This window comes from Lynx canadensis, chromosome B2, assembly GCF_007474595.2.
Source record: "Lynx canadensis isolate LIC74 chromosome B2, mLynCan4.pri.v2, whole genome shotgun sequence".
Lineage (NCBI taxonomy): Eukaryota > Metazoa > Chordata > Mammalia > Carnivora > Felidae > Lynx > Lynx canadensis.
The window spans coordinates 149,343,476-149,368,683 of record NC_044307.1 but is presented as its reverse complement, the minus strand read 5'-3'; positions in this window follow the sequence as shown (position 1 = coordinate 149,368,683).

Here is a 25,208-nt window from a genome sequence, read left to right as displayed (position 1 = left end):
TCAAGATAATGACTTCCCACGTTTGTTCTGAACAGGGCAAAGGGAAGGGAGGCGCACACTGAGGAGAGGCATGTAGGGAAACCGAACGTGAGGGCAGAGCCGTGAGGGGCCAACCCCACCGTCGAGGCACCATTCGCCCGGGTCACGAATGTGGCTCGGGATCTGTTGTTAGAATCTGCGTCCTTCCTCTCGGCTGTGGCCACTGACTGAACAGGTAACAGCTACTCCACGGTTCCACGGCCACCGCCTGCCCCATCCCAGCCCCGACCCCCCACCCCCCGCCCCATACCTTCATTCCTCTGTCCAGGGTCAGCACTTCTGAGGGAGAGCGAGAAGGATGGGGGAATGTGCTAGGCGTTTGGGAAGACAGATCAAAAATCAAGCTGTCGAAATCCACAACAGTATTTACTGAGCACTTACTATCTTCTGGGGTCTCTTCTAGAAGTGCGGTAACCTGCTCGAGGATTTGGTGGTTTGTTTGTTGTGGTTTATGCAATGGAAAAGGAAGTGGTTTCCTTCATCCCAGGTATACTTCTCCTCTTCATCTGAACGGGCTTGCTGCACACTCAATAAAAATAAATAAATAAATAAATAAGTCCTTCTTTGCAGCGGAGCAGTGGGAAAGATGTAAAACACACATACACACACACGCACACACACACGCACACACACACACAAAGATATTCTGGATGGTACACATGTACATGTTCGCCCGTGGCCTCAAGGCTGGCTGGGACGTTGGGTCTTTTCAAAAATAATTTCCAGTGCTGCATTTCCTTATTCAACAATTTCTTGAGCTCAAAATGGATTAAAGACCTAACTGTGAGACCTGAGACCATGAAAGTCCTTGAAGAAAGCACAGGCAGTCATTCCTCTGCCATTGGCGGTAGCAACTTTTTCTAGATACGTCTCCTGAGGCAAAGGAAACAAAAGCGAAAATAAACTATTGAGACTACATCAGAATTAAAAGCTCCTGCACAGAGAGGGAAACAATCAGCAAAACTAAAAGGCACCCGATGGAATGGGAGAAGATATTTGCAAATGACGTATCCGATAAAGGGTTAGTCTCCAAAATGCATAAAGAACTTGTAAAATTCAACACTCAAAAAAACAAATAATCCAATTAAAAAATGAGCAGAACACGAATAGACGTTCTTCCAAAGAAGACACACAGATGGCCAACAGACACATGAAAAGGTGCTCAACATCACTCATCATCGGGGAAATACAGATCAAAACTACAATGAGGGGCGTCTGGGTGGCTCAGTTGGTTAAGCGTCTGACTCTTGATTTTGGCTCAGGTCGTGATCTCATGATCCCCTTTAAAAAGCTGGTTCTAAGATTCTGTCCTGGACAAAATGCACTCAGTATTTTTTTCAGCTGCAAGTTTTGCACATACTGCTATCTGCAGGCATGGTGTGGTCTTAACTACTTTCCAGTTGTCGGAGGTGTGAATAGATTTATAATGCCATATATGATAAACATTTGTTTTAATCCAGCTCGTTAGCACTTAATAAGTAGCTTTTAGCCGTTTTTGAGTAGCCTCTGAGATTAAAATGTTGACGGCACGATTAATTCAAGCCTAATAGAATAAGATTATAATGTGTATTGATTCTCAATTACAAAATAGCCTGTCTTAAATTTATTTTATCCACTCGCCAGACCTTAGTATTTACCCACGTTTGAAGCCTACTGCGTATCGCTGTGGTGAATAGGAATATTAGGAGTACCGCAGGGTTTCTTTAAACCAAATGCAGCACGATTATGAGAGAACGTTTCAGGGAGAGTCCACCTGAAACATGATTAAGGAATTAAAGTCCTGGATTCATGACTATGTCATTTACCTTCTTGACTTGCTATTTATCTACTGCTTTTTCTAAAGCGATCTCTTGTGCCAGTGAAATGCTGGATACCAGTCACCCTGCAGAAGCAGGAGTCCTGGGGAGTCTGTAACCACGCACCTGCCGAGTGGCATCTCTCTGCCATGATGCGCTGAGCCCCAGGACTGGTTTTCACATGCCCGCGCGCTCAAGTTTAAATAAACCAGAGAAATTCAAGGTTTACATTTAATTAGGGAGCTGATAACATTCAGTTTTAGGAAACACAAACAAATCTAGAGCTCAGAAAATACAGGGAGGGGCACCCGGGGGGGCTCAGCCGGTTAAGCGTCCCGCTTCGGCTCAGGCCATGATCTCAAGGTCCGTGAGTTCGAGCCCCACGTCGGGCTCTGTGCTGACAGCTCAGAGCCTGGAGCCTGCTTCCGATCCTGTGTCTCCCTTTCTCTGCCCCTCCACTGCTTGTACTCTGTCTCTTTCTCAAAACTAAGTAAAAAATTTAACAAATTTTTTAAAAATACGGGAGACAGGAGAGAAAACAAATGGTCACTTATGATGAACTTTCGAACTGGTGATTTGCGGGAGTTTACAAAAGATGCCCACTGTTCTTTTCTATGAAAATTAGTATCTGTTCACTGGAGGAGAGTTTTGAAATATCAATAAGTAAAAATTAAAAGCATCCTTAATCTTGTATCAGTGATAATAATCCTGTTAGAACATTTTGCTATAGATCTTTGTGGTTCCTTCATTCGTTATTTTTCTAACAAAAAACGAATTCAAATCATGCATACACTTAATCTACTTTTTACTAATATATCAGAAACATTTTTCTATCTCATCTTTGATGGTTGCATCTGTAGTAACAAACATACATTTTTGCCAAATATAATTTGTTGTATTCAAAAGATGTTTCTTTTAAAAAGTTCCCTCCTGGATTTTATATTAGTAACTTGTGTTTCGGGGGTTTTTTAAAAAAGAGTTTTAGGGGCGCCTGGGTGGCTCAGTCAGTTAAGTGTCCGACTCTTGGTTTCGGCTCAGGTGATGATCTCAGGGTTTGTGAATTCGAGCCCCACCTCGGGCTCTGTGCTGACAGTGCGGAGCCTGCTTGGGATTCTCTCTCTCCCCCTCTCTCTCTCTGACCCTTCCTGCTCACTCTGTCTCTCTCTCTCAAAAATAAATAAATAAACTTAAAAAAAAATTTTAAGAAAAAAAATTTTTTAAAACAGTGCCACTGTTAATACGTTTCTGAATACAGTATTAACCACAGATTAGTAAATATAAATAGAGATGAGGGGCATCAGACAACCTAGTAAACATCTTTAGTATTATTATTTCAGCCAGCTATTCATTTTAGAAACCCTTCTCTGTTTTTGTTTTGTTTTGTTTTTTTAGAGATTTTATTTTGAAGTAATCTCGGCACCCAAGGTGGGGTTTGAACTCGGGACCCCGAAATCAAGAGTCACGTGCTCTACCCACTGGGCCAGCCAGGCGCCCCCTGGAGAAACCCTTCTTGCAGCAGATTCCATATCCGGCACTGGGGGCGGGGACAGGGTGTTTTCAGAGCCTTACCTCAATGACCTTGCAGCCGGGGTGGGAAGCGCGTAAGGCAAGGTCACCGAGACGCAGTCTGGCGGGAGCTCCAGGAGCAAACCGGGAGCAGCTGTGTCTGCCTGATGCATCTCGTTCCAGGGTTGCTACCCCCCAGCGAACGCAGAGGGACGCATCCCGGGGGTGGGGAGGCAGGTCTGCAAGGGTGTAACGTGATTTTAAACTTCGTGGCTTTCTTCAGTTTCTCCTTCTTCCTCCTTTTCCGCTTTGGCTTCTCACCAGAAGGGGAGTCTGGGAGGAAAGCGGGTTGCCGGGGGAGGGGGAGCTGGAGGGGAGGGAGTCCATGCCAGTTTGCAGGGAGCAGGAGGGCGCGGGGAAGGCGGGACAGTCGCCCCTTCATTAGCCAGCGGCCGCCTTGTTGCAACAGAGTCCTCCCTGGAAAACGGGGCTGAGAACCCCGGCCTCTGGGAGCAGGTGTGAGGAGGGGTGGACGCTACCGGGTTGGCGTGTCCGTATCTCTCCCCGGAAACGATCCGATCATCGACAGCAGGGGAGCGTCATCCCTAAGCTGCCGGGCAGGTCGGGCCGGGTGGGCTTGCTCCACTCCCCTTCCGGCACCCAGGAACATTTCGCCTGTGCCGTCCCGGCCACCGCCAGATCCCTGTGAGACGATCAGAGGGCATCTATCACTCTACACGTCAGGAAACCGAAGGTTCGGCGTTGAAGCTGTTTTTCCAACCTCGCTGGCAGAGTCAGAACCCGAGTCCGGTTCTCCTGTTTCCAGAGCCGGCGTTCCTCGGTTCACGTGAGGTGCAGCGACCGGGTGGCGTCGTGTGGCAAGGACGGACGTGCTGTCTGTGCCCGCGTTGGTTCATTCTGCGGCTGATTACGGGCGGTGACAGACACCTACGGCCTCACGACGTCACGCTGGCCCCTGTGCTCTTCCACCTGACGCCCAGGGCCACCCCCAGCTGACCTTATCTTAGAGTCTAGCGTCGTGTCTGGCTTGTCGCAGCTGTGGGGGGTGTGGGTGCGGGTGGGTGGAGGTTCTCCGGACCGGCTGCCCCCGGCTGTCTCTTCTTCTCGGAAGCATCCTCCACATCCTCCTGCCTTCCCCTCGTTGCAAACCAGCAGCTCCAGTAGAAACGTGAGCCTCTCCTGTTCACAGCGCCTTGGTCCAGGGGTGAGCCCTTGATCCTCCTGGGCCAGTGAATGTCTTCTCAGGATTTGTGGCCCCGGGATAACCTCTTTTGGGGCTGCAGAGTTAGATCTGAACTCCAGAGCTACAAGCCGCCCCGTTCTCTTCCACCTGAAGCGCTCAGGTCTCCTGCGGGAAGGAGGAGGTAGCCGCCAAGCGGAGAGAACCAAGAGGTGAGAGCGTCTGGAGACCGTTTGAGTTTCTCATTCCAGATACTCTGTGCTTCCTGTAACTTGGTCGTTGAATGTTCCCTCCAGGTTTTTGTCCTTCTTACGTCGGGTTCCAACCATTTGCAGCTAGAACTGTCATTACTACTCCACCGCTGTTCCCCCCCCCGGCTCGTCACTGTCCCTAGCGTAGCGTGGCCATCACCCCTCTGGGGGCTTCCCTCTCAGCCCTCTGCCCATGTCCAGCACATGCCCACCCGTGACGAAGCTCCACGCTCCCTAGGAATTGGAGGTGATGAACTTCAAACCCAAGCAGCTTGCCTCCAGAGCACATCTTAACCCCTGCTCTGGCTGCCTCTCTCTCAACAGACGGAAGGATTCCTAAGCCCCGAGACAGTAGCAGCCCTGTTAAACACGAAGCCCTCTAAGGGAGCGAGCAGAGTGAGGACGTAACAAACAATCAATAGATACTCAGCTGAAAGATGACTCTAGGTGTTTCGCCAGGGGCTGGTTCTGCCACGGAGACAGACAGCTTTGGGAGGCATGAGGTGTGAGGTACGAGGCAGGCAAAGGGACTCGGATGGAATGAAGCAGGTCAGCGGAATGAGCTCGGGCCACGAGCGGGGTGTCGGACGCCCCCGCTGCACCACCCTCGCACCCCGTGGACCACAGCTTCTCCCCAGACACAGTGTAAAAGGGAATAAAGTGGGCTGGTGCAAACAACTGTATATTTTTTCCTATATTTCCTATCCTGTATGTTTTTTCCTGCTTCTATCAGACTGTGAGCGCAAGAAATAGAACTTGAAGTTGGAAAGCCAAATACAGTACTCAAAGACCAGTCTCTAGATGACGTCACGCAGCCAGGACCTCAGCACCTGCTTTGAGCTCTCCGGTCCCTGCCCCCCCTTCACTCTGGTTGAAACTTGCGTGACATGCAAGCCCCAAGCTGGGTGACTCAGGACTCCCTCCTACCCAGCCCTCCCCCATCACGCAAGACTGATCTTGTGCTCGCTCCTCTCTGGGCGATTTTCCTGCACAACAGTATCAATGATACACCAGTTGGTTTCTAAATTGTTCTTGACCTCTGCCAAATCCGAAATCCTGATTTCCATAACGAGATCCCCAACCCCGGTTAAAATGCGTACCACCTTAAGGATAAAAAATAAGAATGCCCTGAATTCCATCATTTGGGGCAGAACAGCAGGGAAGAGATCGCCCCCACCCCCCGTCGTTATCCGATTGACTCACTCAGCCGCCAGATATTTACGGATTCAGTGTTTCAGGAGCCGGGCACAGGGCACTGGAACACACGATGATGGAAAGGATTCATTCCTTGCTTATTTTCTCTCTTTCTGCTTGTAATGTTGACCCTGGCAGTGTTTATTCTTTCGTTTGAACAGACAACCAGAAATAGGCATTTTTGTAAACTCTCAGTCCCTTTACGGAAGGATAGATGCACGCAGAGCGTCCATTTTCATCGTGTGATTTATTCATCTTTCTGATGCCGAGGATCATCTGTAGAAATAGGGCAGCGAGCCTCGACATTTCCTTTGTCAGTTACCACATAATGCCAGATTTATCGGGGCACAAGCAGAGGAACAGAGCTAATGCCACAGCTAGTCTCGCGCACGCGATGGGGGATATTAAAGACCTTTCTTGACATTCTGTTCGTTGTGGACTGGCTTATTGTTCACTCTGCTACAGTCATTTTTCCACATGGGTTTGGTTTTTCTTTTTGCTCCGTTTCGTTTCGGTTTGGTTTGTTTTTGGCAATGAAGAACCCGAACTGACTGTATGAACAAGTTGTTGTAAATGTTAGATTTTGGTTTCTGCTTTATTGTATTCCTATGTAAGGAAATTTAAAACTTTTAAACCCTGTTCGGCGAATCAGAATTTCAAGAATATGGAAATCATGGCAGAAATGGCTGGGAAATAATTTATCAGAAATAAATATGACTCCTTGTCTTTCTCCATTGGTCCAAACATGTAACTCTGGAATGAAATCTTTTTATGAGTCACTTTATAGGCTTTCATCTGCTGTTTTAATTTGACATTCATAATAATCCCGGGTGGAAGGCAAGGCTGGTATCGTTCCATTCTGTTTATGGTCAATGGAAGGAGGTTTGGCGTGGCTGGGTGAGGACAAGCCGTGTGGTAGCGAACGGTAGGGCGAGAACCCAGGCAGCCTGACCACCGAGCTCCTGTTCTTTCCAACTGTGGACCAGAATCTCCACGCTGCAAGCCCACAGACCCATACCCAAAACCCTTGGGGCTCGATATCCTGCCAAATTCAGAATTTGTTGGATTTTTTAAAGGGGAAATATACACCATACGTTCAATAACACCATCGGCACACACCCTTCCGTAAACTCAAATCGGTTCACTACGTCCGCCCCTCTTCAGAAAGTGTGTCGTCTTTTTAGACTGGCTTCCTTCAGGTAGTAATAGGCCTTTGAGGTTCCTCTATGCTTTTTTATGACTTGATAGCTCCTTTCTTTTTTGTGCTGAACAATATTCCATTGTCTGGCTGTATCAGTCTATTTATCCATTCACCTACTACAGACTATCTGGGTGGCTTCCAAGTTTTGGCAGTTATGAACAGAGCTGTTATAAACATCTGCATGCAGGTTTTTGTAGAGACATAACTTTTCAACTCCTTTGAGTAAATACCAAAGAGCGCTACGGCTGGATTATATGATAAGATTATGCTTAGTTTTGTAAGAAACTGCCAGAGAGGCAGAGCCCGCTTTGCATTCCACCAGCAATGAGTGAGAATTCCTGTTTCTTCACACCCTCGCCAACATTTGGTGTTGTCAGTGTTCTGGATTCGGGTCCTCCTAATATGTGTGTTGTGGCATCTCGTTGCTTTTTTTTTTTAATTTGCATTTCCCTGATGACATATGGTGCTGAGCCTCTTTGCATAGGTTTCTTTTCCTTCCACGTGTCTTTTCTGGTGAAGTATCTGTTAAGGCCTTTTAATCGGATTGTTTGTTTCCTTGAGTTTTAAGGTTCTTCGTATATTTTAGGTAGCAGTCCTTTATCGGATGTGTTATTTGCAAGTAGACTCTCCCAGTCTGTGCTTTGTCTTCTCATTTTTTTAACACTGACTTTTGCAGAGCTGAAGTTGTTCATTTTTAAAAAAAAACTTTTTTATTACGTTTCTTTATTTTCGAGAGGCAGAGAGAGACAGAGCGTGAGTGGGGGAGGGGCACAGAGAGAGGGAGACACAGAATCCGAAGCAGGCTCCAGGCTCCGAGCTGTCAGCGCAGAGTCCGATGCAGAGCTCGAACTCACGAACTGTGAGATCATGACCTGAGCCGAAGTCGGATGCTCAACAGACTTGAGCCATGCAGGCGCCCCTGACGTTGTTCATTTTAACGAGGTCTAGCTTACCAATTTTTGTTTTTTTCAGGGATCATGCCTTTGGTGCTGTATCTAAAAAAAAAAGTCATCGTTACCCCAGTTCATTTAGGTTTTCTCCTGCTTTATCTTCCAGGAGTTTTAGGGTTTGCATTTTACATGTAGGTTTTGCATTTTGCATGGTCTCTGATCCATTTTGGATTAGTTTTTGTGCAGGGTGTAACATCTGTGTCTGGATTCATTTTTGTGCACATGGGTGTCCATGGTTCCAGCACCGTTTGTTAAAAAGACCATCTTTGCTCCGTTGTACGGTCTTTGCTCCTTCGCCAAAGACCAGGTGACTGTATTCATTGAGCCTATTTCTGAGCTCTCTGTTCTGTTCCATGGATCTGTTTGTCTGTTCTTTTGCCACTCCCACATGGTCTTGATTCCTGTAGCTTTATAGTAAGTCTTGAAGTCAGCTTGTGTCAGTCCTCCACCTTTGTTCTTCTTCACTATTGTGTTGACTCTTCTGGGTCTTTTGTTTTCTATATAAGGCTTAGAATCAATTTGTCAATAACCACAAACTAACTTGGTGAGAGTTTTACTGGGATTGTACTGAATCTGTAGATCAATTTGGGAATTATTGCCATCTTGACAATATTGAGGCTTCCTATCCATGAACATGGAATGTCTCTCCATTTATTTAGTTCTTCTTTGATTTTGCTCATCAGAGTTTTGTGGTTTTCCTCATACATGCCTTGCACACATTGTTAGATTTATTGTCAAGCATTTATTTTGGCATCATTTTAAAATTACATTTATACAGAATATCATGCCAACGCAGCTCTTTTAGAGGATCTAAAGATAATTCTTGGTAAAAAGTTATACAGCCTCTCTCAGACTCAACTTCCTCCTTGCAGAATAATGATCATTGTAACTTCTTTGCAGGTTTTTATATAGAGAGTCGAAAGGAATATAAAGAATCTCTAGGTGATGAATAAATTGTATAATAATTTGAAGGAAAGATTTCGTTTTAGACATTTCTCATTTTATTCAATTTTAGATTTCCAACTTACATTTCGCTAATCATTTACTATGATACTGCTACCTTAAATTTTAGTGAAGCAACTTGAAACTCTTGAAAAAGCCACTACTCGTTTTGCAAAAATAGCTCATTGATCAACTACAATCGTGTGCTCAGTGAACAGTGCTAGTCAGTCTGGGAAAAAAGTCAATTTTCCTCTTTCACCTAGAGTTGTAGGATATTCATTTAGTGAGAGGACACTTTTTTCCCCTTTCAGGATCTTCAGTGTTCCTTGATTGATCACTAATCAGTTTTACTGACGTTATTTAAAAAATCTATTTCCCTTTAAAACACTGAACCTGGAGACGAGAAATAAAATGTGTTGTCTGGACAATGTACTATTATCCTCTGAAAAATACTTATCTGGCACCTACAGCATTGGTAATCCAATGGCTGAGTGGAGAGAAAAGAAGTCAGTGACAGAAGCTGGATCTATTTCTACCTTTCCCACCTCCCCAAAGAACTTGAGGTGATTTACAGTGAAGACATTGGCCCATTACAACCCAAAACCATCGGTGTAACATTAAATTAACAATGAACTATGTCAGTGGAGGTGGTCAGGGGAGCACTGGTGAGGAGGACGTCCCCATTGGGAGCACACTCTGTAGATGAGCACACATGCCGGGGGCCCCCAGCTGTGGGGGCAGGTTGCTAGCACCGTGGGTTAGTGAACCTGCTGTCTCCCTGCTCTGGTCAGAGGAGGGGGACCCCGGCCTGCAGGACACCCACAGGACATGGATAGGACAAGTGGTGACCGAGGGGAGGGTGGCCGCACAGCTGGGTGGCCCAGGGAACGAATAGGAAGGGTGGGGAATTCCGGTGAGCCTTCCGGAATGGTGGAGGGACAGTCAACACAGCCTAGGCGAGGGCGTGGGGACAGGAAAAGCTATTTCCTGTGGCTGTCTCAAGGCCTGCTTGGCCTGAGCGAAGATTTGTGACGAGGACAGGGGGAAGGCAGGTTGGAAAGACCATCTGATGTGATTGCTAGTGGTCTTTCGTCCCATCTAAGCCGTTCGGACCTTAGCTTCTAGACCTTTTGTGCTGCGTTTGCCTTCTTTTAACCGGCAAATGTTAAATGAAGAAACTACGTTCAGAAGATTAATCTCGTAGTAGCTGCCAAGATGGCGTCAGGAGAGGCAATTTGAGCAGAAGGCATAGTGTCCTTTCCAGAGGCGGGCGGAGTCCTGGGGGAAAGTCCTCGCTGAGACAAGAGGGAGACAGGGGGTGAGGAGAGGCACGCGTTCCCAGGACGTGGGCTGCTGGGTGGTTACAGGCAGAGAAGCATCACAGGAGGCTGGTCAACTGTTCAGTAGATCCTGGAGACGGAACGTGGACATCCAGGGCCACGGCCAGCAATGCTGTGTTGTCGCAACTCTGCACATGGGGGTTACAGTTGGTCAGTGACAGTTTTGCACTCTGAGGAGGTGACTACGGGACAAACAGCAGACATTGGAGTGTGGGCGAGTAATCAAGACCGTGAGGAGGCGATGCCAGGACGGGAAGCGAAGCCCCCTTCCCGTGTCCTCAGGGAGCGGAGAACCAACATTCATAAAACATTCAGCCAGTGGTCACATGTCAAACTGCTTAATCTCATCAGCATAGACTTTGGACATCTTGTTTACGCAGAGATGAAAGAGGAAATATCCACAGACAAAAGCCTTGAGACGGTTATGTGTTGATCCCAGAGCAAGCCTGTGTTCTCTCTGCTTCTGTGTCCGAATTTAATGTTTTCAAAACAGATGGGTCAGGGGGGAATAATTCTAGTTCACCTCTCCTGAACCACCTGCCTTGCCAAGTCTGAGACCAGCGAGTGTTGATGTAGAAATCCTCCTTCTGGGGGTGGGGCGACGGACGCGTCCCTGGTCCAGAGTGGAGCCTTCTGAGAGCCCACGGGAAGGTCGGCCAGCCAAGTGTCTTCTACGTCCGGCCAACATATTCCATCGTGCTGCGCCCAGAGTGAATTTATTCATTGTCTGGGGGGACACACCAAGTCTGTTGTTTGGGGGACTTATCTTTGTGCTTTCGGCTGCCTCTGGGAACTCATTTCATGGGTCGCTTCATTAATTTTCTACGTGGAGACCCCTGACCCCCCCCCTTTCCGTGGCGGATCTCAGTGTGCGTGTGGTTGTGCGTTTCACCGGACGGCAGAGCCAGCGAGGAGCCAAGCGGCGAGGCCTCGTTTCCTGCAAATGCTAGGACGTGGCCCCAAGGCATCCTTTTTTGTTTGGTTTGTCCATTAAACGTCCAACAGGCTTGCTGGGAGTCACAGTGGGGCCAGAAATCTCAGAGCGCCCCTGCCCCCCAGCGAGAGAGCTAGGGGTGGTGGATGCACCAGGAGCGATTGGACCGGCCCTGCCCTGCGTGTGGGCGCGAGAAGGGGGAGGGCGCAGAGCGGGGGCGAGCAGGTGCACAGGGCTCGGAGGGGGGCTATGAGGAGGATGGGGTGCCAGGGAGGTGCTGCAGAGACATAGAGGCCAGGGATAGCCGCAGGGTGGAGGGTGGATGGGTGGCAGGAGGGACGCTGCACGGGACGCCCGGCTGGCCAGTGCCTCGGCTGCCCCATCAGGGAAGAACAGAGCTTCATTTTCTTGCAAAGCTGCAGGCCTTAGAGCCTCCCAGCTCAGGGCAGGGTTCTCTGCCACAGGGGCTGGGCGCACTGACGTTTTACTCCTGTAGCAAAGAATACTTAGCTATAGCACTTTGAAATAATTTGTTGCAGAATCTGTAGTGGCCAACATTGGGGATGATTTACTGACAGGCGTCAGGTACCTCCTTAACGGAGCCCCACTGTGACAAAATGTTGGACGTAGAATGCTCTAATTCTGTTCCACGTCCACGTCCACGTTGCCAGTGTTATGTCAAAGAATGTTAGCAAGCAACAATGTCTTGTACTTCACATGAAAGAAAAATTGTAGCCTGCCATTTTCTTTTTTTTTTAATTATGAAATTTATTGTCAAAGTGGTTTCCATACAACACCCAGTGCTCATCCCAACAGGTGCCCTCCATACCCATCACCCGCCCACCCCTCCGTCCCACCCCCCATCAACCCTCAGTTTGTTCTCAGTTTTTAGGAGTCTCTTATGTTTTGGCTCCCTCCCTCTCTAACCATTTTTTTTTCTTCCCCTCCCCCCATGGTCTTCTGTTAAGTTTCTCAGGATCTACATAGGAGTGAAAACATATGGAATCTGTCCTCTGTATGACTTATTTCACTTGGCATAACGCTCTCCAGTTCCATCCATGTTGGGTAGCCTGCCGTTTTAACACGCAGCCTTCGTGGTTTTCAGCGGAGGAGAGTTCGGAGGGGTTTGGAGAGTGCTTTCCACGGTGACCCACGCAGAGGCCAGAGGGCAAATCAGTTGACAATAAGCAAGGATCTCCTGTTTTGATTGCCTTAGGCAAGCGAAGACGAAAGGCATCTCTGCTCTGCCGGGACACTGGGCCCCTGCGTCTGTCTGGAGTGGTGCCTTAGCCTTAGCCATGAGAAGGAACCCCGCAGTTCCTTATCCCCTGTCAAGCATAATCGTAGCAGGAGAAAAACTGAGGCAGAACCACAGGCTGGAAAAGATTCGTGAACTGATCTAACTTTTCCAGTTTCCGGCGAGGACAGTGGGGGCCCAGAACGGTTCATAGGTTTCTCTGCAGCCCCCGGGTAGTGGTGGAATTAGGGCTGGCCCGGTCCCCGCCCGTCCCCGGCCCCTCTCCGTCCTCGACGACACCTGCCCGTGCAATCCATCACTTCCCTCCCCTACTTGCTTTACTCCGTGGCCTGTAGAACCAGGAGAACAGGGGCCCGTTTCAAATTGGCGTGGTTCTTACAGGAGCCCAGAGCTCCTGGCAGTAAGTGAAGGCTCCTCTGGGCCCGCAGAGGCGACCGGTGCCCAGTGTGCCCACCCAGGGTGGTCCTCCCACCGCCCGGGACCCGGGGGGCATCCAAGACGCAGCTTCCTGAGAGCTTTCCCAGGCAAGTGAGCTCAGGCCTGGAGCGAGAGGCGGCATGACCACAAAGCAAGGTGGGGAAGGGAACACAGGCGGTGAAAACGAGGCCGTGGAAATATTTGGCCGCGCCCAGCGGGGTCCGTCTGCCTCCGCTGAAAGGCTTCACGAGAGGCCTCTGGAATATAATCCTTTTCTTTATATCGGACCTTCTCCCTCTCTCAGCCCTGCAGCAACTGTCCATTCTCGGCAGAAAGCCTGAGCTTTGGACTTAGTGGCAGAGAAAAGGGGGATGTGGCTTTGCAGACCCGTTTGAGCCGGGCACGAGGCGCGCCTGGCTCCAGAAACCACGGAGCCCCCCCTCCCCCAAACTGAAATGTCCCCCTGCCACCTTGCACCGCCCGGGGTTGTGACCCTCCTGTGCGGGAGCCGTCCCCGCTAACCCTGCAGCCCCCTGTGTCTTCGGCTCAAATCTGCGTCTCTGAGAGGACTTTGGGGAGGTCGGGCACGTTCTCCTCACTTGTCTCTAAAACTCGAAACAAGCGAGAGGTTGAGGCTGAACTTGCCCTTTTCTTCTTTCCAGTTTTTCGTCAGCATTTCCACGAGCCACACCTCTGGCTTGACCTCGTGCCATCCTGGTCCCGGCCTCCCTCCAGCCCTGCCTGCCCCCAAGGCCCCTCTCCAAATTTCCATTTCCATTAAGTGTCCTCGCTGCTCTCCTGCCAAGAGGGCCGCTGGGACCCGGCCGGCACTGCACGGCAGACGGGGTGGAAAGGCACGGATGTAAGGAACACAGGGGACACGGGGCGGGACACAGCGTATGTCCTCAGGAGCCCGCGCCAGCCCCGTGTGCACGGGGAGGCGTAGGAATACAGAAGGACAGCGATTGCCTCTGTCAGCTTGGGGAAGATCCCAGCACGTGCCAGCGTCCCGCCTGTCCACGGGCTCCCTGCTCGTATCAAGCAATATGCAGGCTTTGCCCGTGTCTCGGTCTTTGACTTATGCACAGTGTGGGCTTGTTTCTTTCTGAGAGAGACTCAAGTGCATTCGTTAAAATGATCGGTGGCCGACGGGAGGAATGTCGTCTCAAGTTGTCCGTACGTTTGGACGGGGTGGTGACTCACGCTGGTCCCCAAGCTGTCTCTGTGACGGAAGGACGGGGAACTTGCAAAATCTGATACATAGTGCCTAGTCACTGGACAGTGTCCCTCACGGTAGCATGTGATACCCATGTGTTTGCTGTGTGCAAAGAAATAAGTTTATAAGGGATCAGTTCAAGCACTTCAATTCCTGTTGTTTTTGATCAACTTGCTTTTTAAATTTACGAAATAAAGCAAGGGGCGCCTGGGTGGCTCCGTCGGTTAAGCGTCTGACTTGATTGTGGCTCAGGTCATGATCTCATGGTTCATGGGACGGAGCCCAGCACAGGGCTCTGTACTGACAGCACGGACCCTGCTTGGCACTCTCTCTCTCTCTCTCTCTCTCTCTTTTTCTTGCGAAAAATAAATAAATAAGCTTTAAAAAATTACTAAATAAAATTCAATAGCTGAAGCAGCTGGTTAGTTTCAAAGGTACATTTGTCATCCGTGTGCAAGGAAGGTCCTAGAAGGCTGTGGCTCACAGTGTTTGAGGAAAGGGCCGGGGGCCTCTGTGAGTTGTGGCCCCACCGAGGAAGACCGTCACCAAGTCTCGGGAAGGTCTCGGGAGCTCAGCTGGGCCACACGGCGTGTCCACCAAGTGCCGAAGAAACATGAGCAGCAGCATCTAGGCTGCGCTGGGGACACCTAGAATGGTCAGTGTCAGTTCACATATGGGAAATGAGCCTCAGGGTCCATGAAGGCCCCATGTTCCAGGAGGACCTGACACCATCTGGGCAGCAGAGTACGCGACCCAGGAAGGGACGGGTGTCCCCCTGCCCCTGCCGCGGCTGCTACACCGGCCGGCTGGCACAGATGGGAAGAACGGGGGTCCTTTGAACAAAGGTGCTCGATTCATGTAAAATGCCACACCGATGCCATGCAGGAGCCTCTCACCGTGGTGGTTTTGCCTTAGTTATACCCCACGGTTAAAACTTCGACACCAAAGAGCACCACCTACACTGATCCTGCCCCCGGCAGACGTGTGGGCACATCCGTGAGGGGTGCAGAAAATCGCCAGTTCACACCCTGGCGTGAGAACACACAGATGAGGGCAAGCCCAGAGAGGGTATTCTTGCTCGTTCGATCCTTTCTTTAAAGGCCAAGCAGTTACACAATCGTTTTTGCCAAACCTTTAACTCTTCAATAGGGGATCAGGAAGATTTAGAACATGTTACGTTTCAGTCCAACGATGACTGAATCAAGTGCCCCCTGTTCACTATACCATTGATGGTAAACCTGACACGTGTTTCTGGAGGAAGGGTCCTTACTGGGTTTTTATCACTAAAGAATCTGTTATAGCATAGAAATGGGTGCCTCTGGGAATGTGCTTTGCTTTTTATAAAAAATATGCTCGATACTATTTTTATTATTTTCCTCTGACACGTTGTTCTTCGAGTGCCTCTGTGCTCAGGGGCCTGGGTTTTGCCAGTCGAGGAACATTTCGAGAACGTAACCCCTGGGGGTGGCGAGGGATCTGTAGATAATGCATAAAATGTGTAATCTGGCAAAATTCAACTAATTAATTAGGCCCACATTGACGTTTATATTCTAAAACCAGAAGTGTTATGGGGCGCCTGGGTGGCGCAGTCGGTTAAGCGTCCGACTTCGGCCAGGTCACGATCTCGCGGTCCGTGAGTTCGAGCCCCGCGTCGGGCTCTGGGCTGATGGCTCAGAGCCTGGAGCATGTTTCCGATTCTGTGTCTCCCTGTCTCTCTGCCCCTCCCCCGTTCATGCTCTGTCTCTCTCTGTCCCAAAAAATAAATAAACGTTGAAAAAAAAAAAATTTAAAAAAAAAAAAAAAAAAGAAGTGTTTATTTTCGTAGTGTTAGCTGACCACTGAAGAGACTTGAAGGCCTAAAAAAAAAAACCCCGAAATTTATTTTTGGACCAAAAGAATGAACACAACCATGTTGCCCACATTTCCAAGCTTAATAAACGTGGCTCCTAGGTCCAGTGGCTCCGGATGAGAAGGGTCACTAGATCACTGGGTTGAGAATGGACAAGCTTCCATCAGCCCGTGCTAACTTTCCAACATGTCAGTACAACCCAGGGTAACATCCTGAGACTAACGTGGGCACAGAAATAGCAGGTGTGCTCTGTATGGGCATCCGTAAGGGCGGGTCCCTGAGGGGATGAACATTAGACGTTACTGGCCCCTTTCTGTCTGCGGCGATTCTGGACAGCGATCCTGACGATTTCAGGTGGCGATCTCAAAGCACGAAGAGCTTACCCTCTTACAGATCTTTGGATGTACCAATGCCACGTTTCCATCACGTGGGACAAGGACGAGTCACGTGGTCAAAGAGGGCGGGGTAGCGGGAGGCCTCATCTGGGTTAGACTAAGGCGGATAGCCCTCAGTTCTGGACACAGGAGCCACCCATCCAGGCTCTAATGGGTAAATTGTAGACCTTCTCTTACATCAGATCTCAGAATTCTGGAAGTCGAGGCTGAAACCTCTTATGCTGCCAGCAGTTTAATTCATATTTGGACGGTAAACATATGGGGCCAACTGTTGTGTGTATTCCAGAGGAACTCAACGAGGTATGGACGGTTCAGATCTCCTGAAAGGAAAGGACCCCACAGAACACCTTGGGGTGGGAGCAAGCCGAGGAAGAGCTAACGTTTGACGTGATCAATATTATTGATCATAATATGCATTCAATTCAATGGTGAGTGCTGGAAATAGGCTCTTATCTGACTCTTCAGAAGCATAAGATGTACGAGATTCTTCTCTTCCTTTGGATGAGGGAATAGGCTGAGACATGAGGTCATGCGAGCAGTGTCTGCAGAACTCAGGAACAGGGAGGGTCAGGGCTCAGCCCCGGGGTGATGGATTGCAAACCTGACCCCGTCCCTCACCTCTTGTGTTGCTTCACAGACTCTTGTTTAAATAAATTATTGAGACATTTAAGTATGATAAAGAAGTCCCAAAGGGATTCAGTCAGCTTTGCCAAATATTACCTAATTCAATGGGAATGACCTAAAAATGCACATTCACTGGCCGTGAGAGGCCATGTTGATGGACTGAAGCAGAAGGTACGAAGGGGAGACCCACAGGTGAGGCCTTGAGGCAGCCGCCCTCTCGGGCCATTTTAGGACCCCTCCCTTTCATTCCTGACACCTTAAAACATTATTTAAATATGCTTGTAGGCGCCCCTGGGTGGCTCAGTCGGCTGAGTGTCTGACTGTTGGTTTCGGCTCGGGTCATGATCTCACAGTTCGTCGTGAGTTCAAGCCCTGCGTCGGGATCCTGCTTAGGATTCTTTCTCTCCTCTCTCTCGGCCCCTCCCCCACTTGCACACTTTCTCTCTCAAAATAAACATTAAAAAAAATAAATAAATATACTTGTAAATCGAGTTCAAAGGGATTCCTGGCTGGGGAGGGGGCGGGGGGGGGGGGACTGGTGAGGTAGGGGATGGGTTTTGAGATGGGGAGAAAGCCCTTGGGAGGGGAGGGTGACCCAGAAGAAAGACGGACTCCCTGGCCTGCTCTGTGGCTGGAGGAGGTGGCTCCTTCTTCCCCCACTGGGGCCTTTTCACTTTTAGACAGTCCTTTCCTTTCATTTGTCTTTTGTCCTTGGCGTTTGGCCCTCTCCCACTTCCCCCCTGCATCTGAGCTACTGGAGCTCCAGGTGCCGGGTCCGCAGAGGTGCCTGCAGGGAGGGCGGCCCAGGCTGGTCTCATCCCCTGGACACCTGCGCTAGCCCACGGCGGCCCAGGCGCTCCCAGTCGCTGTGCCACCTGCTTGGAACCTTCTCCTCCGGGACAGGTGCGTCCTCTTTGCCCCAGGCACCCTGGAGATACCCTGCTGCCGTCCAGAGTTCACTCCCACGTTAAAGGGCAGGACGGGCTTCTACACCTGGCTCCACGCTCGCTCTGCCAGGCTGTCCCCCCATCGCACTGTGCCCCCAGCCCCCCCACTCCTGCACCCTGAAGTGCGCCCCGTGCCTTTCTCCCTCACCCTCTGCCCCCCTCACCAGGCACCCCACCTGTCAGCACCTCGGGTTTTCCATAGCTTCTTGACCTTAGAGGAAGTGGACCCTGGCCACTTTTCCAGAGACCCCTTCTTCCTTGGAGCGCTTCTGGTGAGGTGGGGGCTCCGTCACGGACCCCTCTTCTAAGGGTGGGCCATCTGTCCCCCACCTGGTACCTCTTAATAACACAGCATGAGCATTTGTGTCTTCTTAGCCCGCCTAGGGACCAAAACACGAAACAAAACAAATGAAAACAAACGAGTGATTGAAAGTCAGAAAATTATAACATCAGGATGGAATTCAAGTACATTGGAGCAGCTGTCAACACCGTAATGTGGATTCGGAAGAAAATATTACAATTCGAGGACCTTTGAATATAGGATGAGTCATTGTTTTGAGAAAATATTTCCCATTAAATCTTTCCTATCAACCTACCCCATCAGCCCACCCTCCGAGCACACCTATTTCTGGGGTTCCTTAGTATTTAACTTGTTAAACCCATGTTTTCACTCATAAAGTGAAATCAAATTGAAGAACGGTTCTTGGTTAAACACAGGTTTGTTTCTTCCTTTCATTTTTTTTTTTTCAACGTTTATTTATTTTTTGGGGACAGAGAGAGACAGAGCATGAACGGGGGAGGGGCAGAGAGAGAGGGAGACACAGAATCGGAAACAGGCTCCAGGCTCTGAGCCGGCAGCCCAGAGCCCGACGCGGGGCTCGAACTCACGGACCGCGAGATCGTGACCTGGCTGAAGTCGGACGCTTAACCGACTGCGCCACCCAGGCGCCCCTCTTCCTTTCATTTTTTAGTTCCTTCTTCAAAAACATCTACCTTTACGTTCTTGGTGTCAAAAACAACGGTTCTTTCATGTAGGAAGGAGAGACAAGTAGAGATTTTTTTTTTTTTAGAAGCGAGTCACATACAGAGTATAGTGAGAAGGCCCAGCGCAGGAGGGGGCGAGGGAGGGGCGCTGGGAGCCAAATTCAAGCATGCCTCCTCCAGGTAGGAAAATGCAAGGTTCTGCCAGTTCTAGTAACTGTACCTGTATGTATGGAAACATACATGCTGGGGGCGCCTGGGCGGCTCAGTCGGTCGAGCGCCCAACTTCGGCTCAGATCAGGATCTCGCGGTCCGTGGGTTGGAGCCCGGCTCAGAGCCTGGAGTCTGCTTTGGATTCTGTGTCTCCCTCTCTCTCCTCCCCTCCCCTGCTCATGCTCTGTCTCTCTCTGTCTCTCAAAAATAAATATTAAAATAAAATTAAAAAAAAAATATGTGCTGGAGATGGGGGAGGGAGTGTGATGGGCACCCCATCCGAAGACATCTTTGACTGGAACATGGTGGAGCCTGGGACCCGTGAAAACTCCAAGTGAGCATTTAGATGCAGCACCACTTTTCGCAATGCACGGCAGGAACTGTTCATGTTTTTGCACATTATTTGTTAATCCAAAGACTTGCGTAATTCCTACTCTGTTCCAGATGAGGTGACGTGCTAAGCATTTACAGATGGACGAGACTCACCTCTGCCTTTGGGGAGTTTCTCACCTAGCACAGACGCACAGACATCAAAATGGTTCCAACACACTTTTTAGGTTTTGTCTTTTTCACGGCCGCGTTCCTGTACTTAGTTATGGATTCGATCTGTATGGTTTCCTTAGGGACTCAGAGATGTGAAAGAATAGTTAGATAAAGGAGCTGGGAGCTCGGGGGGGAAAGTGCTGGCCTAGAAATATAGATCTGGGGTCCTCACACATACAAAACAGTTGAAGTCATGAGAGGCGTTGAGACAACCCCCTCCCCCTCCAAGGAGAATAAGTAGAATGACAAGAGAGCAGAGCAAACACGCAATCCTAGAGAATTAAGTGTGGGACAGATAAATCTGGGGGGAGGATCCCAGTTTATGTTCAGAGTTGATTCACCTGGTAGGACCGCATGCCCTATAAAAAATATGCCCCTTGGTGCCACTAAGCATTGGTTTTGAAGGTGGAATTGTCAAGGTCAACCATTCCTTGTGATGCAAGCAAGTCGTAAGCATCCATCATATGTTGGACGTTAAGCCATAAAACCAAATCATGCCCTCTTAGAACTGATCATCAAACTGCCCCAATAAGTCTAACCCGGAACAATCCAAACGTTTTTCGTGAGACCCTGTATGTAGGTATAGGGCCACCATTAGCATTAGGACATTGAAGAGAGAGAGAATGAAGGGAAAATAATGCAATCAGGGGTGTCTTCATGGAGAAGTCGGGATGAGTGGGGTCCGGTCCAGTTGGTAGAATTTGGCTAGGGAAAGGAGCCTGTAGGTGGAACGTACTAGATCAAAGTCTTTGGAGCGAGATAAAGAGCTGGTGGTGGGTGGTCAGGGCACCCGCCTTGCAGCGTCCGCACACGTAAATTGAGCCGGGTGGCAGATTGTCCATGAAGTTAATAAAGCCTATGCGTGAGGACCCGTCACGTGCACAGGCCCCTGCAAGGTCCAGGACCTGATTTCGTAGTCATACATCTGTCATATTTTTCTTAAAGAGGGTCCCGATGATTGTATAAGCTCATGGAAGGAGTGGCTGAACTTGACACTGAGCTCAGCCTACCCCTCCCGAGCAGAATCATCATTTATGTGTTGGCACACCCGTGTCCCCCAGAGGGCAGAGGTTTTCGTGTCAGCATCTAAGTGTCCCTGCAGGGGCCTGGGGCAAGAGTTGAGTTAATAAGCATCTCAGTCCAGGTGATCACAGAGCCAGGTCCCAGCTGTGAAGTGCGGAACGTAGAGGTGGATGTTAGCTCGACCGTGGGTCGCGGATCGGGTCTGATGCAGCAGGCAGGTAGCCCCTCCGGATTGTTGTGTGTGCAGCAGAAGTCATGTGGGAGGAAGATGAACCTCACAGCAGGAGGCAGATGGCTTCCAGGAGGAGAGGCTAAGGCAGGGCGATGAGTGGATGGCTACTAAGATGATAATCAAGGGGAGGAGAGAGACTCAGCCTGAGTGATGCAGTGATGGTCACGGGGATCGCTGGAATAACATGCCTTTTGGCTCAACGTGCTTAACGGCAACCAAAAGAATCACCTTCACCCACCTCTTCTCTGCACGCGCTTCTCCTGTGTCGATATCATGACCACCCACCTTGAGGACCCATTGGGTCACTTGGGGGAGAGGCCGTCTCATTCATGACTCGAAGTGACCATTGACAGATCACTCCAAACCAGAAACAACCTCGTAGCTCAGACCAGCTTTTATTTGGATCTTTGATAGGAGAAAACACAAAAAGCTAGAAGCTTCTGCTGTAGAAACCTTTGTCCCCATGGCTCCATAGCAAAATACCTAACAAGCATTAACTAGAGATACAGTGCCTATTTGGCTCAAAAATGTGTTTAAACTTGTGGGTGTTTGCATCTTCGTGTGAAGACGGTGACTGTGTCCTAATAATTTAGCAATTCCTGTATCTCAACACAAAATGTTGCCTTAGAGTTCCTTAGCCAAGTCACCGTGAACCAGAGAAAGCAAAGAGTAGGGGATGATTTGAAATGCTGCCCGTTTCAGTGATGCTGATGTACTCAGGGCTCCTCTATGGACCCCTACACGAGTCAAGTTCTCGGTAGAGACAGACATCTGCTTAAGAGATTTCAGAGAATAATTCGTGAGCGCTGATGATACACGGCCGTTTATAAGATCTAAGCAGGGGGGTGCCTGGGTGGCTCAGTTGGTTAAGCGTCCGACTCTCGGTTTCGGCTCAGGTCATGATCTCGCAGTTCGTGAGTTCGAGCCCCACATTGGGCTCTGTGCTGACAGTGCAGAGCCTGCTTGGGATTCTGTTTCTCCCTGTCTCTCTGCCCCTCCCCTGCTCTCTCTCTCTCTCTCTCTCTCTCTCAAATAAATAAACTTAAGAAATATCTAAGCAGGCCAGATGACTGCTAAAAATTAATGCTTTTATAGTGAGCCTCCGATCTGGTGCACTAGTGGTGGTTCCAGCATGGGATCCGGGAGATGGAGACTCCAGCCCAGCTCTGTTCCAAGAGTAATTTCACTTTTCAGTGGTCTCTTACCTCATCATTTCCATGACAGCAATGGGCCCCCCCCCGTGTCCCCTCAGGCCGTATGTTGCCTTACAGATGGATTCAAAATGGCAATGCGGTCTGTAGATGTGGGGAATCATCGTCAGTAACCTCTTCCAATCTATTGCTCTAGTGGTACAAAACGGGGCATCGTTTTAGTTGTACCTTGGCCAGTAATTGACAGTGTGGCCGTGGACAAGTCACTTCCCTTCCCTGAGTTACGTTAAGCTAGACGTCATGGTACCAGGACCATAAACTCCAACCTTAACATGGTGGGATTTGACTGTAGGTTCCCAAGGGCCTTCCAGCTACGTAGGTCAATCATCACTACCACCGGCTTCTGGAAGAAGCTCTGAGGCTTAGCCGACCACACTTTGTGGAGTTCCTTTTGGGGCTCAGGCTGTTGTATGGGGACCGGAGGGGCTCTCGGTCCAGAATCCCGTGAGCCCTTCTGTGTGTGCGCCCCCCCACGTGGTGATGTTTCCAGCTCTCAGTGTGCAGTTTCCCGGTTTCGTTGCACTTTCACGGGCAGACGGTCCCCAGGCTCCTGTGACATAATATAGTCCCTCACGAGGAGAAAGAGCCCGAGTTATGCATCCCTCAGCTCCCGGCAAGTACCGGCAAAGTCTAGGCTTCTTCTCTCCTGCTCAAGTTCGGGGCTCACAGGGTCGTCCGTCCTTGCTCGGTGAATCACGTGAGTATACTTGTTTTTGAAAAATTCCCTAGCCTGGTTTATGGAGCTAGTAACTCTGGATTCTGAGCACATCTGCTCAGAAAGAAAGTGCCGAGGGTCTCTCTCTCTCGAACTAGGAGTGACTGAAATCTACTCCTGGGGAAATGTGAAATTCCAGGACGTCTGCCATTGGATTTGTCTTCAGTATGTGCTCACAAGAACAAAACAGGAATAGCCTGACAGACGTCCCAGAGGAGCCACCACACCGTCCAGATGACCCGGTTAACAATGTAAAACGTGGGCCAAAAAGCAGGAACAAACATGTTTTCTATGGTCCACACATAAAGGGTTTGGGCGCTTACGCTCCCCAGAGTTAACATCCATTTAGTAAGAATATTCATATCTGTAAAAGAGGGAAGGAGGTGGTCTGGCCCAGGCGCGTACTCACTTCACTTGTCACGTCTAAAAGACAATCACCATCCGTTTCTGAAGATGGTTCATGATGAAATGGGTCACCTCTCGGATAAGAAGACCGTGGGGGAAACCATTCAAATCTGGCGTGACGCTAATCACATGGACGTTCAGGGCATATTGACTGAATGGATGGCCTCATTAGCGGATGGGTGAACCATTGCTTTGTGGACAGAGGTGCAATAAATTCCACACAAAAGACAAGCCTCTTCGAGGGAAGTCCTTCCTGTTATTTGAGGAAGAACGAGATGAAGTTAGATGTCACCAAGACGCAGGACAAACAAATTGCCCTTAAACACAGACTTTAAACTGTAAGAAGAAACTTACCTCTAAACTCTGCTCCCCTATGCGGCTTATGTATTTTACACAGACTCCTTTGTTTGGTAAGATTTTAAATCTCCCACCAACACATACACACACACACACACACACACACACACACACACACACACACACGGACTGACAAAGCCCACCCGCAGCTGGCAGGAGGCAGTGGTAACAGCCATCAGAGGCACAGACCTACCCTCTCTGTCCGGTTGTCCAGCCACTGTGTTTTTTTCTTTCACTTTACCCTTCGTTGCAGAAGCCTATCTGAGCTCCAGATTGGAGGTGGGCTTTGGAGGCTGCCTTGGAAATTCCAGCTTTGGCGTTTTTTGGGTTTTTTCTTTTTTCTTTTTGGTTTGTTTTTGGCCAGCATTTAAATTTAAATGGTTGATGTTCCCATGGAGTTCCATTGTCATTAATTTGTCACTAATCTCACATCCTCATTCAAATTAATTAAACACCTCTTAGCATGCTACTGGTTTAGAGTTAACTTTGATGATTGACACCATTAAAAAAAATTTATTTTCACATGAAGATTTTCATGTTTTGCTCTCCATGTTGAGGCAGTGGCACATTTTGTGGTGGATTCCAGATTCTTCCCTCCCCGCCCACACGTCTTCCTTCGGCCACCATCTGAAGAGACAACTGCTATTTGGAAACTTTGAACGATGGTGTGGGTTCTGCAAACACATGAATGCTTGGATTCTGTCTTCTTGTGAGGTCTGGAAGTGACCAAAATGGCCACGTTCTAACACACACAGGACAGAACGCCTCAGCTCTGTCTGGGACCCACCGGGCCCAGGCGATAGAAACACTAGACATTTTTTTTTTTTTAATTTTTTTTAATTTTTTTTTTAACGTTTTTTATTTATTTTTGGGACAGAGAGAGACAGAGCATGAACGGGGGAGGGGCAGAGAGAGAGGGAGACACAGAATCGGAAACAGGCTCCAGGCTCCGAGCCATCAGCCCAGAGCCTGACGCGGGGCTCGAACTCACGGACCGTGAGATCGTGACCTGGCTGAAGTCGGACGCTTAACCGACTGCGCCACCCAGGCGCCCCAGAAACACCAGACATTTAAAAGACTCTGCTGAGTCTGTGCCTGGTTTTCCCCACAATGTCTCTGTTACAGTTTCACCTTGATTTAACTCCCACCTTGATTTAACTATACCCGACCCACTTTTTTGAAGCAAATGGGCAAAATATAATTAGGAGCTTTACTGTGTGTGTGTGTGTGTGTGTTTTAATATTTATTTATTTTTGAGAGAGAGAGAGAAATCATGTGAGAGTGGGGGGATCAGAGAGAGAGGGAGACAGAGGACCCAAAGCAGGCTCTGTGTTGACAGCAGAAAGCCTTCCCGACGCTGGGCTTGAACTCTCGAACCATGAGATGATGACCTGAGCCGAAGTCAGCCGCTTAACCCACTGAGCCACCCAGGCATCCCCTTTACTATGTTTTTAAAATCAGTCTTGAT